Here is a 7152-nt window from a genome sequence, read left to right on the forward strand (position 1 = left end):
CGGGAGAGCTCGAACCTCCAACATTTTGGTTAACAGCCGATTGTGCTAGCCAATTGCGCCACGTAGACAGTCGTGTTCTACACTCACCACCGTCAGAACATTTCTCCAAAGCTATCAGCGCAAAGAAAAAAAGCGACACACTGCTCCCGGGAGGGCCCGAACCTCCAAACTTTCGGTTAACAGCCGATCGCGCTAGCCAATTGCGCCACGGAGACAGTCGTGCTCCACTCTCACCACCGTGAGAACATTTCTACAAAGCTATCAGCGCAAAGAAAAAAGAGACACACCGCTCTCGGGAGGGCTCGAACCTCGAACGTTTTTGTTCACAGCTGATCGCGCTAGCCAATTGCGCCATGGAGACAGTCGTGCTCATCTCTCACCAAGGTCAGAACATTTCTACAAAGCTATCAGCGCAAAGAAAAAAAGAGACACACCGCTCTCGGGAGGGCTCGAACCTCCAACCTTTTGGTTAACAGCTGAACGCGCTAGCCAATTGCGCCCCGGAGATAGTCGTGCTCTATTCTCATCACGGTCATAACATTCCTCAAAGGTATCAGCGCAAAGAAAAAAAGCGACACACCGCTCATGGGAGGGCTCGAACCTCCAACCTTTCCGTTAAAAGCCGAACGTGCTAGCCAATTGCGTCACGGAGATAGTCGTGCTCCACTATCACCACCGTCAGAACATTTCTCCAAAGCTATTAGCGCAAAGAAAAAAAGAGACACACCGCTCTCGGGAGGGCTCGAACCTCCAACCTTTTGGTTAACAGCTGAACGCGCTAGCCAATTGCGCCCCGGAGATAGTCGTGCTCTATTCTCATCACGGTCATAACATTCCTCAAAGGTATCAGCGCGAAGAAAAAAAACGGCACGCTGCTCCCGGGAGAGCTCGAACCTCCAAACTTTCGGTTAACCGCCGATCGCGATAGCCAATTGCGCCACGGAGACAGTCATGCTCCACTCTCACCACCGTCAGAACATTCCTCCAAAGCTATCAGCGCAAAAAAAGAGACACACCGCTCTCCGGAGGGATCGAACCTTCAACCTTTTGGTTAACAGCCGAACGCGCTAGCCAATTGCGTCACGGAGATAGTCGTGTTCCACTCTCACCACCCTCAGAACATTTCTCCAAAGCTATCAGTACGAAGAAAAAAAAAGAGACACACCGCTCTCGGGAAGGCTCGAACCTCCAACCTTTTGGTTAACAGCTGAACGCGCTAGCCATTGGCGCCAAGGAGATAGTCGTGTTGTACTCTCACCACCGTCAGAACATTTCTCCAAAGCTATCAGCGCAAAGAAAAAAAGCGACACACTGCTCCCGGGAGAGCTCGAACCTCCAACCTTTTGGTTAACAGCCGATCGTGCTAGCCAATTGCGCCACGTAGACAGTCGTGTTCTACTCTCACCACCGTCAGAACATTTCTGCAAAGCTATCAGCACAAAGAAAAAAAGAGACACACCGCTCTCGGGAGGGCTCGAACCTCCAACCTTTTGGTTAACAGCTGAACGCTCTAGCCAATTGCGCCCCAGAGATAGTCGTGCTCCACTCTCACCACCGTCAGAAGATTTCACCAAAGCTATCAGCGCAAAAAAAGCGACACACCGCTCATGGGAGGGCTCGAACCTCCAAACGTTCGGTTAACAGCCGATCGCGCTAGCCAATTGCGCCACGGAGACAGTCGTGCTCTACTCTCACCACCTTGGGAACATTTTTACAAAGCTATCAGCGCAAAAAAAGCGACACACCGCTCACGGGGGGCTCGAACCTCCAACCTTTCCGTTAAAAGCCGAACGTGCTAGCCAATTGCGTCACGGAGACCGTCGTGCTCTACTCTCACCACCGTCAGAACATTTCTCCACAGCTGTCAGCGCAAAGAAAAAAAGAGACACACCGCTCTCGAGAGGGCTCGAACCTCCAACCTTTTGGTTAACAGCTGAACGCGCTAGCCAATGGCGCCAAGGAGATAGTCGTGTTGTACTCTCACCACCTTCAGAACATTTCTCCAAAGCTATCAGCGCAAAGAAAAAAGCGACACACTGCTCCCGGGAGAGCTCGAACCTCCAACCTTTTGGTTAACAGCCGATCGTGCTAGCCAATTGCGCCACGTAGACAGTCGTGCTCTACTCTTACCACCGTGAGAACATTTCTACAAAGCTATCAGCGCAAAGAAAAAAAGAGACACACCGCTCTCGGGAGGGGTCGAACCTCCAACCTTTTGGTTAACAGCTGAACGCGCTAGTCAATTACGCCCCGGAGATAGTCGTGCTCAATTCTCACCACGGTCATAACATTCCTCAAAGGTATCAGCGCAAAGAAAAAAAGCAACACACCACTCATGGGAGGGCTAGAATCTCCGACGTTTTGGTTCACAGCCGAACGCGCTAGCCAATTGCGCCACGGAGATATTCGTGCTCCACTCTCACCACCGTCAGAACATTTTACAAAGCTATTAGCGCAAAGAAAAGCAACACAGCACTCATGGGAGGGCTCGAATCTCCGACGTTTTGGTTCACAGCCGAACGCGCTAGACAATAGCGCCACGGAGACAGTCGTGCTCATCTCTCACCACGGTCAGAACATTTCTACAAAGCTATCAGGGCAAAGAAAAAAAGAGACACACCGCTCTCGGGAGGGCTCGAACCTCCAACCTTTTGGTTAACAGCTGAACGCGCTAGCCAATTGTGCCCCGGAGATAGTCGTGCTCAATTCTCACCTCTGTCATAACATTCCTCAAAGGTATCAGCGCAAAGAAAAAAAGCGGCACACTGCTCCCGGGAGAGCTCGAACCTCCAAACTTTCGGTTAACACCCAATCACGCTAGCCAATTGCGCAACGGAGACAGTCATGCTCCACTCTAACCACCGTCAGAAGATTTCTCCAAAGCTATCAGCGCAAAAAAAGCGACACATCGCTCATGGGAGGGCTCGAACCTCCAAACGTTCGGTTAACAGCCGATCGCGCTAGCCAATTGCGCCACGGAGACAGTCGTGCTCCACTCTCACCACCGTGGGAACATTTTTACAAAGCTATCAGCGCAAAAAAAGCGACACACCGCTCACGGGGGGCTCGAACCTCCGACCTTTCCGTTAAAAGTCGAACGTGCTAGCCAATTGCGTCACGGAGACAGTCGTGCTCTACTCTCACCACCATCAGAACATTTCTCCACAGCTGTCAGCGCAAAGAAAAAAAGAGACACACCGCTCTCGAGAGGGCTCGAACCTCCAACCTTTTGGTTAACAGCTGAACGCGCTAGCCAATGGCGCCAAGGAGATAGTCGTGTTGTACTCTCACCACCGTCAGAACATTTCTCCAAAGCTATCAGCGCAAAGAAAAAAAGCGACACACTGCTCCTGGGAGAGCTCGAACCTCCAACCTTTTGGTTAACAGCCGATCGTGCTAGCCAATTGCGCCACGTAGACAGTCGTGCTCTACTCTCACCACTGTCAGAACATTTCTACAAAGCTATCAGCGCAAAGAAAAAAGAGACACACCGCTCTCGGGAGGGGTCGAACCTCCAACCTTTTGGTTAACAGCTGAACGCGCTAGTCAATTACGCCCCGGAGATAGTCGTGCTCAATTCTCACCACGGTCATAACATTCCTCAAAGGTATCAGCGCAAAGAAAAAAAGCGACACACCGCTCCCGGGAGAGCTCGAACCTCCAACATTTTGGTTAACAGCCAATTGTGCTAGCCAATTGCGCCACGGAGATAGTCGTGCTCTACTCTCACCAGCGTCAGAACATTTCTCCAAAGCTATCAGCGCGAAGAAAAAAAGCAACACACCACTCATGGGAGGGCTAGAATCTCCGACGTTTTGGTTCACAGCCGAACGCGCTAGCCAATTGCGCCACGGAGATATTCGTGCTCCACTCTCACCACCGTCAGAACATTTCTACAAAGCTATTAGCGCAAAGAAAAGCAACACACCGCTCACGGGAGGGCTCGAACCTCCAACCTTTCCGTTAAAAGCCGAACATGCTAGCCAATTGCGTCACGGAGACAGTCGTGCTCTACTCTCACCACCGTCAGAACATTTCTCCACAGCTGTCAGCGCAAAGAAAAAAAGAGACACACCGCTCTCGAGAGGGCTCGAACCTCCAAACTTTTGGATAACAGCCGATCGCGCTAGCCAAATGCGCCACGGAGACAGTCGTGCTCCACTCTCACCACCGTGGGAACATTTCTACAAAGCTATCAGCGCAAAAAAGCGACACACCGCTCATGGGAGGGCTCGAACCGCCAACCTTTTCGTTAAAAGCCGAACGTGCTAGCCAATTGCGTCACGGAGATAGTCGTGCTCCACTCTCACCACTGTCAGAACATTTCTCCAAAGCTATTAGCGCAAAGAAAAAAAGAGACACACCGCTCTCGGGAGGGCTCGAACCTCCAACCTTTTGGTTAACAGCTGAACGCGCTAGCCAATTGCGCCCCGGAGATAGTCGTGCTCTATTCTCATCACGGTCATAACATTCCTCAAAGGTATCAGCGCAAAGAAAAAAAGCGACACACCGCTCATGGGAGGGCTCGAACCTCCAACCTTTCCGTTAAAAGCCGAACGTGCTAGCCAATTGCGTCACGGAGATAGTCGTGCTCCACTATCACCACCGTCAGAACATTTCTCCAAAGCTATTAGCGCAAAGAAAAAAAGAGACACACCGCTCTCGGGAGGGCTCGAACCTCCAACCTTTTGGTTAACAGCTGAACGCGCTAGCCAATTGCGCCCCGGAGATAGTCGTGCTCTATTCTCATCACGGTCATAACATTCCTCAAAGGTATCAGCGCGAAGAAAAAAAACGGCACGCTGCTCCCGGGAGAGCTCGAACCTCCAAACTTTCGGTTAACCGCCGATCGCGATAGCCAATTGCGCCACGGAGACAGTCATGCTCCACTCTCACCACCGTCAGAACATTCCTCCAAAGCTATCAGCGCAAAAAAAGAGACACACCGCTCTCCGGAGGGATCGAACCTTCAACCTTTTGGTTAACAGCCGAACGCGCTAGCCAATTGCGTCACGGAGATAGTCGTGTTCCACTCTCACCACCCTCAGAACATTTCTCCAAAGCTATCAGTACGAAGAAAAAAAAAGAGACACACCGCTCTCGGGAAGGCTCGAACCTCCAACCTTTTGGTTAACAGCTGAACGCGCTAGCCATTGGCGCCAAGGAGATAGTCGTGTTGTACTCTCACCACCGTCAGAACATTTCTCCAAAGCTATCAGCGCAAAGAAAAAAAGCGACACACTGCTCCCGGGAGAGCTCGAACCTCCAACCTTTTGGTTAACAGCCGATCGTGCTAGCCAATTGCGCCACGTAGACAGTCGTGTTCTACTCTCACCACCGTCAGAACATTTCTGCAAAGCTATCAGCACAAAGAAAAAAAGAGACACACCGCTCTCGGGAGGGCTCGAACCTCCAACCTTTTGGTTAACAGCTGAACGCTCTAGCCAATTGCGCCCCAGAGATAGTCGTGCTCCACTCTCACCACCGTCAGAAGATTTCACCAAAGCTATCAGCGCAAAAAAAGCGACACACCGCTCATGGGAGGGCTCGAACCTCCAAACGTTCGGTTAACAGCCGATCGCGCTAGCCAATTGCGCCACGGAGACAGTCGTGCTCTACTCTCACCACCTTGGGAACATTTTTACAAAGCTATCAGCGCAAAAAAAGCGACACACCGCTCACGGGGGGCTCGAACCTCCAACCTTTCCGTTAAAAGCCGAACGTGCTAGCCAATTGCGTCACGGAGACCGTCGTGCTCTACTCTCACCACCGTCAGAACATTTCTCCACAGCTGTCAGCGCAAAGAAAAAAAGAGACACACCGCTCTCGAGAGGGCTCGAACCTCCAACCTTTTGGTTAACAGCTGAACGCGCTAGCCAATGGCGCCAAGGAGATAGTCGTGTTGTACTCTCACCACCTTCAGAACATTTCTCCAAAGCTATCAGCGCAAAGAAAAAAGCGACACACTGCTCCCGGGAGAGCTCGAACCTCCAACCTTTTGGTTAACAGCCGATCGTGCTAGCCAATTGCGCCACGTAGACAGTCGTGCTCTACTCTTACCACCGTGAGAACATTTCTACAAAGCTATCAGCGCAAAGAAAAAAAGAGACACACCGCTCTCGGGAGGGGTCGAACCTCCAACCTTTTGGTTAACAGCTGAACGCGCTAGTCAATTACGCCCCGGAGATAGTCGTGCTCAATTCTCACCACGGTCATAACATTCCTCAAAGGTATCAGCGCAAAGAAAAAAAGCAACACACCACTCATGGGAGGGCTAGAATCTCCGACGTTTTGGTTCACAGCCGAACGCGCTAGCCAATTGCGCCACGGAGATATTCGTGCTCCACTCTCACCACCGTCAGAACATTTTACAAAGCTATTAGCGCAAAGAAAAGCAACACAGCACTCATGGGAGGGCTCGAATCTCCGACGTTTTGGTTCACAGCCGAACGCGCTAGACAATAGCGCCACGGAGACAGTCGTGCTCATCTCTCACCACGGTCAGAACATTTCTACAAAGCTATCAGGGCAAAGAAAAAAAGAGACACACCGCTCTCGGGAGGGCTCGAACCTCCAACCTTTTGGTTAACAGCTGAACGCGCTAGCCAATTGTGCCCCGGAGATAGTCGTGCTCAATTCTCACCTCTGTCATAACATTCCTCAAAGGTATCAGCGCAAAGAAAAAAAGCGGCACACTGCTCCCGGGAGAGCTCGAACCTCCAAACTTTCGGTTAACACCCAATCACGCTAGCCAATTGCGCAACGGAGACAGTCATGCTCCACTCTCACCACCGTCAGAAGATTTCTCCAAAGCTATCAGCGCAAAAAAAGCGACACATCGCTCATGGGAGGGCTCGAACCTCCAAACGTTCGGTTAACAGCCGATCGCGCTAGCCAATTGCGCCACGGAGACAGTCGTGCTCCACTCTCACCACCGTGGGAACATTTTTACAAAGCTATCAGCGCAAAAAAAGCGACACACCGCTCACGGGGGGCTCGAACCTCCGACCTTTCCGTTAAAAGCCGAACGTGCTAGCCAATTGCGTCACGGAGACAGTCGTGCTCTACTCTCACCACCATCAGAACATTTCTCCACAGCTGTCAGCGCAAAGAAAAAAAGAGACACACCGCTCTCGAGAGGGCTCGAACCTC

Source organism: Rhipicephalus microplus, chromosome 4 (assembly GCF_043290135.1).
Source record: "Rhipicephalus microplus isolate Deutch F79 chromosome 4, USDA_Rmic, whole genome shotgun sequence".
Classification (NCBI taxonomy): domain Eukaryota; kingdom Metazoa; phylum Arthropoda; class Arachnida; order Ixodida; family Ixodidae; genus Rhipicephalus; species Rhipicephalus microplus.